Below are 13,590 nucleotides of genomic sequence, written 5' to 3'. Positions count from 1 at the left end.
TGCTCCTGATTTGCTCCTGAAATTAACAGTATCTTTCCACATTCTGAAATATAGAGGTAAAATTGGAATCACTATAGGCCAGTCATTTCAGATCCATTTTTAGAAAAATGTGAATCCACACATTGATTTAACACACAATTAAGCATTAAGTGGATGTCAGATTTAGCAAACACTGGGAGCAAAGAGAAGAAACCTAGGGCCTTCCCTCAAACCTATTAGAACAGGAACAGGCTGTTAACTCAATGTTCATAACTCACTGTGAAAACTGCTAGGATGGAACAAATTACACAGTAGAGTTATGCATGACATTTTGTTTTCAATTAGCAATAATCGCGCCTCGGATAAACCTCATTGGCTACGATACTGCCACTGCGCAAAGCTTATGCATGACATTTTGATTGTTTGATTATGTCTTTTCTTCCACTGGAGTCTGAGCTGCATGAGGGCAGGAACCAGATTTTTCTGGACACTACCCCCTCCCCCCGCTGGGGCCTGGCATATGACTAGTTCTCAAAAAGTATGTGTTGATTGAACATAAGAATGAATGAAAGGCCAAGTCACAGGGCCATAAACTAAATGAACCTAAGTCTGGTAGAAAACGGATACAGTTAAGGGCAAGGTTAGAGGCTACCTTCTGAAAGCCCACATTTATTCCTCAACAGTTGTTTTTTCATTATATTGGAGACATAAAGAATAAAATTCATATATTTGCATTCCCCTTATTCATTCCAAACACATTTTAAATATCATAGAGCTAGGAAATTTATGAAGGTAGAGAATTTTCTATGTAGAATTCAATGCCTAGAACCTACAAATTTATGTAAATGAAAAATGAACAGTCTAGATGGTAACCACTGCCACTTCTGGTTTGGGTTCATTTATGTGACATCTATTCCACTTCTATCAAACTCCCCACTACCACCACCAAAAACAGACAGCTTCACAATGAAAAACCACTTTAGATTTATTACTATCATTTTTATATTTGCTAGTAGCTAAGGGCATGGAATCTGGAACCAGATCCATTCTCTTCAGATGGACGAGCTCAGCAAATCACTTTACCTCTTTTGCTTTAGTTTCCTGAGAAATAAGGGCAATAATATCACCTCATAAGGTGTTATAAAAATTAAATAAATTAATATATGCAAACCTGTTAGAAGAGTGTCATATGACAAGCTCTAAGCATCTGCTAACTACATGAGATAAACAAAATCAAACTATCATCAGCCCACTCCATTCAGTTAGAGCAGTGAAAGACAATGCATGATGAAGACAATTTTGGGGGGGATTACACTGGTGAATTTTTCAAAGAAGGAAACTGGGGATTCAGTATATCCCAAAATAAAATAAATTGGTTGAACAGAGAACTTGAATGGGGGGGGATGGATTCTAGAACATGCTGGAAATGAACAAGTCACCTAACTCCTACCATTTTATCATGAGAAGTATTTTTCTCACAGGAAAGTGAAGTCTCCAAGTTAGAAAAGATATTAACGGTAAGATTATTTTTGAAGTAGTGCATAAAGGTGATTTTTAAAGGTATTAGGTTTGACAAAACCTAGTGAAAAGGACGAAATGCCCATCCGGTGAGTGCATTCACAACGTCTGAAACTCATACCTAGAGAGCATACGTGAAAGTGGTGCTCCCTAAACCTGACCGTGGATCCCAAGTACCTGGGAAGCTTTGTAAAAATTGATACCCTGAGAAGATACTTCAAGAGGTCTGGGGTAAAGTCTGGTACCTCTATTTTTCAAAAATTCTCCCAGTGATTTCTGGGTACCACCAGTCAGAATGAGTGGACTGAACGCTTGCTACACAGAGGTCTCTAGCGGTGTGTGGCTGGATTATCCCTTTGGCCTTACCTCCTGCAACCTTATTATCCGTAACGATATCAAAAGCCATCAACGACAGATAGGACAAAGTCATGAGACAGGACCACATGCTGCCTGACCAACCCAACCACCCAAAAAGGCAGGAAAAAATAAACTGTAAATCTCATGATAAACGAACCTGCATTCAGGTTCAAAAGTCAAACGCAAAATTGCAAAAAGTAGGCGCAATAAAAATGGTTTCATGGCTCCTCAGTTGAAAATATACTTCCTAGATTTGTTTTACCCCCAGACACACAGCCTACTGGGTAATGCAGACATCTGCAAGCTGACACAGTCCCACTCTCAACCCTGTGCCTCACACCACCTCCACTGCGTCAGGCTCCAAACTGGAGTTATGTTTTAAGAGGGAAGTTGATGAGGCTGATATTCGGCAAGTGTGTACCAGAATGGCCAGACTGACTGCTAAAATACTGAAATGCTTTAGTACCAATTGGTAAATAGCTGCTGCTTAAGCCTCGTGTCATTTCGGCCCTTCTCCCAGGACCCTGACCCTTCCCCAAAGACGTAAGGGTTAATTAATCACAGGCACTCCCAGGGTTTCCACTCTGATCGGTTGCTACCTGTTGCCAGACGCATTGTTAATATTTTCAAAATGGAAATTCCTAGGAAAGCAACTAACCAGAACTGGAATTGCCTGGAAATTATATCAGAGGAAGAACTATTCCAAGTTCAGGCAGCCTTAGCCTTGAAACGAGAAGACAAGATGTGGTAGGGACAGGAGGGACGTGAGTGCTGCCTCATGTGGGAAACATTAGATTTAGTCTATGTAGCTCCAGTGGGAAGAATTACACAGAATGATTGTAAGTAACAATGACAGTGACGTCAATTCCATATAAGGAAGAATGTTCAAATCCCGGTGCCATCCAACAATGGGACCGGCTTTAAGAGAATAGGGAGCTTCCCAGAGCAGCAGGGGAAGGAAGCAGTGGCTCTGAGATGAGCATTACAGCTGCAGGTGCTTCTGCTCTGGATGGGGGACTAGTGAGCTCACTGGTTCCCAAACCTGAATGTTCATCGGAATCCTCAACAGAACTTTTTTTAATAGACTTTATTTACTGCTCACCACAAAACTGAGAAGAAAGTACAGGAAAAAAATCCATATACTCCCTGCCCCTATATACACACAGCCTTACTATCAACAACTTGAAGCACATTGGTACATTTCTTACAATCACTGAACCCACATTAATATATCACTGTCATCACCCTAAGCCCATAGTTTAATACATTGGAGTTTACTCTCGGTATTGTACTTTCTATGGGTTTTGACAAATGTGTAATGACATGTATCCATCATTATCAATGCAACTTTTTAAATGTTAGATCTCCTCCCAATAACCATTATGGATTATAAGGTTGCAGGAGGTAAGGCCAAAGGGATAATCCAGCCACACACTGCTAGAGACCTCTGTGTAGCAAGCGTTCAGTCCACTCATTCTGACTGGTGGTACTCAGAAATCACTGGGAGAATTTTTTAAAAATAGAGGTACCAGACTTTACCCCAGACCTCTTGAAGTATCTTCTCCAGGGTATCAATTTTTACAAAGCTTCCCAGGTAATTGGGATCCATGGTCAAGTTTAGGGAGCACCACTTTCACGTATGCTCACTAGATACACCTCCTCTACCCCAAACTCAGTAAATCAGTATCTTCTGGCATTGGAGTTTGGGAAATTGCATGTTTTAAAGTTCTTCAAGTAATGTTGACACACAGATACTTTCGGAAACCTGCATTTGGTGATCTATAAGATTCTTCCCAACCTTAAGATTCCATAATTCTCTTCTATAAAAATCACAATAACTTTTTTTAAAAGAAGTACTTGATTCTTGAAAACTGACCAGCTTAGAAACAAATCTGTAGAGTATATATATAGAGAGTGTATATATATGTATATATATATAGAGAGAGAGAGAGAGAATATATGGAGAGAGAGAGAATATATATATAGAGAGAGAATATATATGTATATATAGAGAGAAAGAGAGCACTACGCTCGCTAGACACCTTTAATTCTTACAAGAACCCCACAATGTAATTGTTAATATACAGTCCCATTTAATAGGCAATAAAACTGAGGCACAGACAGATTAAGTAAACTGCCTAAGGTCACAGAGCCATAAACCTCAGAGCAGAGATTCAAATAGACAGCTAATGATCCACATTCTTTCCCTTATTCTAACAGACCTCCAACAAATACTCAATTACTTGAAATTAGCATATGAAAACACAGTTTAAAAAAACTAATGATGGAGGTGAATCTTTTGTTTATGTTGGGTTTTTTAAAATAATATATTCAGCACTTAGGAAGGATATCTTGTTATAGGATGACAGAAAACCAGATAATATTCCAGGAACTTGTAAGATTTTTATGCACTACTCAAAGTTTTTTTTTATATCAAGCCAGGAACTAACATAACCAAAACATTTGCTCCATGAATATGAAATGTTGGATTAAGGATTCTCCGACACCCAAGAAAAACCTGTGATGAGTCATCCAAAATGAGAAAAGGACTCAGCCACATCCTTACTCTTCATAATGGACTCCAAACAAGAGAGGTGGCCAATACCACATTTTCACAGTGGAACCCTGATCCCTTCCCCAAGCCACAGAAAAGAACAGTTTCCTAGAGCTGTCCTTTGACCAGTTTGATGGGATGTAGAAACAGTGTGTAACGGTTATTATAAACACACCCTTTTGAGTCAAATCTGGATTCAAATCTGGATCTGCTAACTTGGAGAAGTTACCTAACTTATCTAGGTTAGTTTCCTATCTGTGAAATGGAGCTGATGGTAATTCCATATCTGCTTCCCAGGGTTACCATGAGGATTGGATGAGATGCTGTATGTGAAGTACTTAACATTCATCTGATACTTCGTAAGTACTCAATAAGGGTTCATATTATTACTTATTAATAGGAAGGTCAATTCTCACATCATCTCTGTATCCTCTATTGTCTAGCTAGGGTAGATGCCAGTTATTGGTGCATCTACAGTCCCAACTAAGGGGAAAGGGGTATGTGGGGAGGTAGGAGTGGGGGGGGCTGCTAACCTATCTCCATGTCTGTGAGCATTTGTTCTCCACCATCAGTTGTAAGAATCTTAAAACGCCTCCAGGTACTGGAACATAAGGGTCATTGGGAGGAATGGATACAAGGTTAAGTACTGGAAATGAGAAGTTAAAAACTGAGACAGAAGTGGGCCTATGTTAAAACTCAGAGGGGAAGGGGGTGGGGGAATGCGATAGGCCGGTGATGGGTATTAAGGAGGGCACGTATTACATGGTGCACTGGGTGTTATACGCAAGTAATGAATCATGGAACTTTACATCAAAAACTAGGGATGTACTGTATGGTAACTAACATAATATAATAAAAAAAATTATTATTAAAAAAATAAAATAAAACAAAACAAAAGGAAAAAAAAACACAGATAATCCCTTTACCCACTGCTAATGGATTAGAACAGGCTAGATGGAGCTGATCAAAAAATATATTCCATACAGAGGACAAACATCAGCACACATATTTGATGGGCTGTGATGCTATAAGCCCCAGAGGCCCTCATTGAGGACTACTGCTCCTTTCTCACCTAAAAAACTATTACCTCTTTTCTATCAAAAATCACCTTCTACAAACTAAATAACCATCAATATCCATTAAGAAAATAGCACAATAAGAGGACTCAGGTTTAGAAAGAAACATAACAGTGGCTAAAGAACCACTATAATTGCCAAAGACTGAAGAACTTGCCAGGTAGATAAGCAAACACATTCTGAGAAAGCCTATGTATTGGAAGTAGGGATGTTCCATATAAAAGCACTGATTAATGGCCATCAAATACGAGCCCCTCCTTTGGAATTATATGGTATCAATGGGCGATCTGCTAACTCAACACAGAAGGGGTCTATTTCTGATTTATGGGGCCATACACAGCATAAGCTGCTTTGTGGGGTTAGTTTGATGGGGTAGAAAAGAAGAGCTCATTTAAACTCCTCTCACAGATCACTTTTTTAACCTCTCTTCTTTAGACCATTAAAATTTAAGGCAAACTAAAACTATATTGTATACGGACTCATAATTAGGTAGCAACACTTCAGTAAAAAGCAAGAAGGCATGAACTCCTTGCTATTCTTGGATAGGATACTTAGCTGTGGGAGAAAGATGAGGGTTAGATTAGATGAAACCATCGAGGAAGGTTCCAGCAATGTTTGTTGGCTTTCATGATGATTTATCCTGGTGTTTGTTTTTTTACACACTGGCATTTGTTCTCTACACAGGTGTTTATTTTATAATTCAGTAAACTAAATTAGTTTTATGCAGAAATATTGAAACATTTATCAAAGAAGCATATATCTAACAGTAGTTATTTCTGAGGGATGACAGTCTATATACTAACTGTTAATTTCCTTAAAATACTTCAGGATCATTATTGGGATACAAGTGCTGATTAGCTCAAACTTTAATTCTCAGGATATTCAGCAACATTCTTTCAAGAGTACATAGTCCAGAGATGTTAGCTAGCATTTATCAGAAAGGGCCACTCTCCAGATGTGGTTACTCTTTTTTTTGTTGTTAATTTACCATTTTTAAAATTTAAATTCAATTAGCTAACGTATAGTACATCATTAGTTTCAGATGTAGAGTTCATTAATTCATCAGTTGCATATAACACCCAGTGCTCATCACATCATGTGCCCTCCTTAATGCCCATCATCCAATTACCCCATACCACCACCAACCTCCCCTGTAGCAACCCTCAGTTTGTTTCCTAGACTTAAGAGTCTTTTGTGGTTTGTTTCCCTCTCTGATTTCTTTGCATTCAGTTTTTCCTTCCTTCCCTTATGAGCCTCTGCCCTGTTTCTTATATTCCACATGAGTGAAACCATATAATTGTCCTTCTCTGCTGGACTTATTTCGCTCAGCATAATCCCCTCCAGTTCCATCCATGTTGATGTAAATGGTAAGCACTCATCCTTTCTGATGACTGAGTAAGTTTCTTTTGTATATATATATATATACCAGATCTTCTTTATCCATTCATCTGTCGATGGACATCTCAGCTCTTTCCATAGTTTGGCTATTGTGGACATTGCTGTTATAAACATTGGGGTGCAAATGAGAGTTTGTACTCTTTGCTGATTTGAATGTGTTTTATTTCTTTTTGTTAGTCTGACTGCTGAGGCTAGGACTTCTAGTACTATGTTGAACAACAGTGGTGAGAGTGGGAAACCCTGCCGTGTTCCTGACCTCAGAGGAAAAGCTCTCAGTTTTCCCCCACTGAGAATATTCACTGCGGGCTTTTCGTATATGGCTTTTATGATATTGAGGTATATTCCATCTATCTCTACACTGTGGAGAGTTTTAAGTGAGAAAGGACGCTGTACTTTGTCAAATTATTTTTCTGCATCTGTTGAAAGGATCATATGGTTCTTGTCCTTTCTTATATTAATGTAGTTATATCACTTTAATTGATTAGTGGATGTTGAACCACCTTTGCAGCCCAGAAATAAATCCCATTTGGTCGTAGTGAATAATCCTTTTAATGTACAGTTAGATCCTATTGGCTAGTATCTTGGTGAGAATTTTTGCATCCATGTTCATCATGGGATATTGGTATATAATTCTCCTTTTTGGTGGGGTCTTTGTCTGCTTTTGGGATCAAGGTAATGCTGGCCTTGTAGAAAGAGTTTGGAAGTTTTCCTTCCATTTCTATTTTTTGAAATGGCTTCAAAAGAATAGGTATTAATTATTCTTTAAATGTTTGTTTGAATTACCCTGGGAAGCCATCTGACCCTGGACAGTTTGTTGGGAAATTTTTGATGACTGCTTCAATTTCCTTGCTGGTTAGGGTCTGTTCAGATTTTCTATTCTTCCTGTTTCAGTTTTGGTAGTTTATGTATTTATAGGAATGTATCCATTTCTTCTAGATTGCCTAATTTGTTGGCATACAGTTGCTCATAATATGCTCTTATAATTGTTTGTACTTCTTCGGTGTTGGTTGTGATCTCTCCTCTTTCATTCATGATTTTATTTATTTGGGTCCTTTCTCTTTTCTTTTTGGTAAGTCTGGTCAGGGGTTAATAATCTTATTAATTCTGGGGTTAATAATCTTATTAATTCTGGGGCGCCTGGGTGGCACAGCAGTTAAGCGTCTGCCTTCGGCTCAGGGCGTGATCCCGGTGTTCTGGGATCGAGCCCCACATCAGGCTCCTCCACTGTGAGCCTGCTTCTTCCTCTCCCACTCCCCCTGCTTGTGTTCCCTCTCTCACTGGCTGTCTCTATCCTGTCGAATAAATAAATAAAATCTTTAAAAATAATAATAATAATCTTATTAATTCTTTCAAAGAACCCACTCCTACTTTTGTTGATCTGTTCCACCATTCTTTTGGTTTCTATTTCAGTGATTTCTACTCCAATCTTTATTATTTCTCTTCTCCTGCTGCGTTTAGGCCTTATATGCTGTTCTTTCTCCAGTTCCTTCAGGTGTAAAGTTAAGTTATGTATTTGAGACCTTTCTTGTTTCTTGAGAAAGGCTTGTATTGCTATATACTTCCCTCTTAAGACTGCTTTTGCTGCATCCCAAAGGTTTGGAACAGTTGTGTTTTCATTTTCATTTGTTTCCCTGAACTTTTAAATTCTTTTTTAATTTTCTGGTTGACCCATTCATTCTTTAGTAGGATGCTCTTTAAACTCCATGTATTTGAGTTCTTTCCAAATTTCCTCTTGTGATTGAGTTCAAATTTCAAAGCATTGTGGTCTGGAAATATGCAGGGAATGATCCTCATCTTTTGGTACCAGTTGAGACTTGATTTGTGACCCCACATGTGATCTATTATGGAGAATTATCCTTGTGCAGTCAAGAAAAATGTGTATTCTGTTGCTTTAGGATGGAATGCTCTGAATATATCTGTGAAGTCCATCTGGTCCAGTGTGTCATCCAAAGCCCTGGTTTCCTTGTTGATCTGCTTAGATGATCTGTCTATTGCAGTGAGCGGACTGTTAAAAGTCCCCTATGATTATTGTATATTATCAATGTGTTTCTTTAATTTTATGATTAATTGGTTTATATAATTGGCTGCTCCCATGTTAGGGGTGTAAATATTTACAATTGTTAGATCTTCTTGTTGGATAGACCCTTCAATTATGATATAGTCTCCTTCCTCATCTCTTATTACAGTCTTTGGTTTAAAATCTAATTCATCTGACATAAGGATTGCTACCCCAGCTTTCTTTTGAGGTCCATTAGCATGATAAATAGTTCTCCAACCCCTTGCTTTCAGTCTGGAGGTGTCTTTGGGTCTAAAATGTGTCTCTTGTAGACAGCATATCGATAGGTCTGCTTTTTTTTTTAATCTAATCTGATACCCTGTGTCTTTTGATTGGAGCATTTAGCCCATTCAGATCAGAGTAACTACTCAAAGATATGAATTTAGTGCCATTGTATTACCTGTAAAATCACTGTTTCTGTGTATTGTCTCTGTTCCTTTCTGATCTATGTTACTTTTGGGCTTTCTCTTAGCTTACAGGATCCCCTTTAATACTTCTTGCAGGGCTGGTTTAGTGATCACAAACTCTTTTAGTTTCTGTCTGTCCTGGAAGCTCTTTATCTCTCCTTCCATTCTGAATGACAGCCTTACTGGATAAGGTATTCTTGTCTGCATATTTTTCTCATTTAGTACCATGAATATATCATGTCAGCCCTTTCTGGCCTGCCAGGTCTCTGTGGATAGGTCTGCTGCCAGTCTAATGTTCCTACCCTTGTAGATTAAAGACATCTTGTCTCGAGCTGCTTTCAGGATTTTTTTCATTTCTAAGATTTACAAGCTTCACTATTATATGTCGTGGTGTTGATCTATTTTTATTGATTGGGGGGGGGGGTTCTCCATGCCTCCTGGACTTGAATGCCTATTTCCTTCCCCAGATTAGGGAAGTTCTCAGCTATAATTTGCTCAAATATACCTTCTGCTCCTCTTTCTCTCTCCTCCTCCCCTGGAACCCCAATAATTCTAATACTGTTTCACTTTATGGTATCTCTGATCTCGAATCCTCTCCTCATGGTCCCATAATTGTTTATCTCTCTTTTGCTCAGTTTCTTTATTCTCCATAATTTTATCTTCTAATCACATATTCTCTCTTCTGCCTCACTTATCCTAGCAGTAAGAGACTCTACTGTTGATTACATCTCAACAATACTCTTTTATTTCAACCTGATTAGATCTTAGCTCTTTTATTTCTCCAGAAAGGGATTCTCTAGTGTCTTCTATGCTTTTTTTCAAGCCTAGCTAGTATCTTTACAATCATTGTTCTGAATTCTAGTTCTGATTTTTTACGAATATCCATATTTATTAAGTCTCTGGCTTAATAAATTGTTCTTTTTTCTGGGAGTTTTTCCTTCTGGCCATTTTGTCCAGAGAAGAATAGATACACGAGAGAACAAAAAAAATAAAAAAATCAACCATGCCCCCAGTGAAATATACACTAGGCAAATCAGAAGAGATCAGAAACCAAATAAAAAAGGAAAAAAAGAGAGAATATTATCAAATAGGTAGGACAGGGTGATACCTTGGCCCTGGGTATATTTTGGTCTGTTTGTTAGAAGACACTTGATCCCAAAATTGTAAGGAAAGAAAATTTATATATATACAAAAATAAATTTGAATACAGTGAAAGGAAGCCAAAAATGAAGAATATATCTACAAAATATAAATGTAAAAATGAAAATTTTAAAAAGACTTAAAAAAAGAGTTGATAAAATAAAAAGCTAATTGAAAAGGGAAAAAAGAAAAAAATTTTAAACTGAAAGACTAAAGAATCATTAGAGAAAACTTTGAATTCTATATACTATTTTCCCCTAGTGCAAGAGTTTTTTAGTTCTGTGTCATCCGTAAACTTGGTATTAGCCTGATATTCCTGCTGGTCTTCTGAGGGAGGGGCCTGTTGCACTGTTTCTCAGGTGTCTTTGCCTGGACACAGTTGCACTGCCCCATTCCAGGGGCCAGGCTCGGTGTAAGCTGTTTCCAGTTTTCGTGGTTTTTTGTTCCCTGAAGGCTTTTTGCACCACTTGCAACAAGTCATCAATTTTCTATTTGTAGAATTGCAGCAATTATTTTCTTAGATCTCAAGCTGAACTCACAGGTGTTCAGAATGATTAGATAGATATCTGGCGGAATTCAAGGGACCAGATGAAACAAGGGTCCCCTACTCTTCCTCCACCTTCCCTCTCTCTTCTAGGGGTGTTTACTCTGAGTCTTTCTACTACCCATATCTTGATTGACAACTGATTCTTTGCTAATTAGCATATTATGTCAAGATGGATGGAATTGGTGAAACTAATGACTATTTATTTGCACGATGCAGGCTAGAAATGTTCTCCCACTGGTGCAATTAAAGATATTCAAAGAATGTGGATTGTCTAGTATTGTTAAAAATCTGTCCACACTCTCATGCACAAGGAACATGAACATCTTGTCCCCTTCAGGGATGGAACCTAATTCCTAATACAGCCTATATCCAGCCATTGATTTGACTGACTAGAAGACATTGAAGCATGACAACATGTACTGTGATGCCTGAAAGAACAGATTACGGGGACTTCAAGGAGCCTAGAGATTAAGCTTGTGAATGGTTCTGTGCCTGCTTGTTAATGAATACTTGTTGAATACATATTTGAATATATATCAGAACTTAGTCTGAGATATGCAGCAAGGTTATGGGAAAGAAGCTAACCATCACCACTTCAAATACCTTTGCAGCTATTGTAATGTACCAGAAAGAAAGAACCTAAATGTTTTGCATGACTAATATAACTTAGGTTAGTGCATAACAAAGGCTTTTGGTTTTTACTCACCTTTTTCTGAAGTTATTGACATTTTGTAAATTGAATATTATTTTACAAACAGAAAAGGAATAAAAATTCTTAGTAGAAAAATAAGCAAACATAAGCAAGTATTTCACTGAATATATCAAATATAGTCAATTAACACTATATGGAATTGTTCAACATCATTAGTAATCAGGAAATGACCACATGAGATACCATCTTAAACCCACTGAATTGCGGGGGAAAAAAAAAGTCTGACTAAGCCAAGTGTTGGAGAGGATGCGGACCACCAAATCTTTTATGCATTGAGGGAGAAAGTGTAAATTGGGTCAGTTACCTTGGAAAATAATCTGGCATTATCTCATGAAGTTGAACATTCACATACTCTTTTTCCCTCCTAGGTATAGACTCAAGAGAAATCCGTGTGCCAGTACTCTAAAAGACACACTCAAGAATGTGTATAGCAGCACAAAAGCCAAAACCAAGGAATAACTCAAAAGCCCATCAACACTTGAACGGATGAAAAAAAAAAACTCTGGTATATCCATATAATAAAATACTATCCTGAAGTCAACATAAAATAACCACAGCAATACACAATGATATGGATAAATCTTAGCAATCTGGTATTGGGCTACATACAAGTCCCAGAAGATCACATATACAGCATGGCACCTTATTTAGGAATAGATATAATGCAATAAAGCTATATTAAAAGAAAAGAGAGAGAAAACAAGTAAAAGAAAACCATGGGGTTAAGGGTGATGCTTCCTCAGGAACAGAATGGAAAGGGGTGGCATTGGAGAGGGGAACCATATCATTTGATATAAAATTATTATCAAGAATTCAGCTCTTATCTTTAGTGATGGGTTCATGAATGATTACATTATTAATGACAGATAGATAGATGGACAGACAGATAGATACATAGAAAGATAGACAGACAGATGGATGCAGACCACACATAGACCAGTGATGAGACTGTATCGTGAGACATGCACTGAGGTTCTTCTGATTCTGTGCCCTTGAAGGCAAAACCAAGACAAAACAAGAAAAAGTTAAAAAAGTAAACCTAAATTTGAAATGCCTACACATAGTGTGCAACACTACTGTGTTGAAGTCTAGATGAAAACTAATGCTTTATCATACTTCTTACATCAAAAACACTTGGTCAATATTGAGCTGAACTGAATTGTTTTTCAATTCCTGCCTGACTTTTGGGGATTCTTATGGGTTTCCTTTTTTGCATTTTGCTGCTGCAGCTATCATATGCCAAGTAGAAGTCTAATAGTTCTCTGCCTTTCTGCAGTTTTTTAAGTGAAAACAATATCAAGAAAATTAGAAGACAAGCCAGAGACTGGGGAAAAAAAATTTGCAAAAGACATATCTGCTAAAGGACTAGTATCCAAAATACACAAAGAATCCATAAAACTCGACAATGAGAAAACAAACAACACAATTAAAAAATGGACCAAAGACCTTAACAGACACCTTACCGAAGAAGATATGCAGATAGAAAATAAGCATATAAAAAATTCTCCATATCACATATCATCAGTGAAATGCAAATTAAAACAACGAGATACCACTACACACCTATTGGAATGGCCACTATCTGGAACACTGACAAAGACACAACCAAATGCTGACAAGGATGTGGAGCAACAAGGACTTTGATACATTGCTGGTGGGGTAGCAAAATGTTACAGTGACTTTGATGGTTTCTTATAAAACTAAACATACTCTTACTGTGCAATCCAGCAAATGTGTTCCTTGTATTTAGGCAAAGGAGTTGAAAACTTATGTCCATACAAAAACCCACACACAGATGTTCATAGCAGCTTTATTCCTAATTATCAGAACTTGGAAATAACCAAGA

The 13,590-nt window shown here is 37.7% G+C and overlaps 1 long non-coding RNA gene and 1 pseudogene across 9 annotated transcripts in view; both read right to left on the bottom strand.

Annotated features, from left to right (window-relative positions):
- Window positions 1–13,590, bottom strand: part of LOC123785505 (uncharacterized) — a 107,354-nt gene that overhangs the window by 34,308 nt on the left and 59,456 nt on the right. The window lies entirely within an intron of this gene.
- LOC123785570 (U4 spliceosomal RNA) lies at window positions 232–381 on the bottom strand (annotated as a pseudogene).

Source organism: Ursus americanus, chromosome 15 (assembly GCF_024610735.1).
Source record: "Ursus americanus isolate L20-20 chromosome 15, mUrsAme1.1.p, whole genome shotgun sequence".
Lineage (NCBI taxonomy): Eukaryota > Metazoa > Chordata > Mammalia > Carnivora > Ursidae > Ursus > Ursus americanus.
This window is presented reverse-complemented; position numbering and strand designations above follow the sequence as displayed.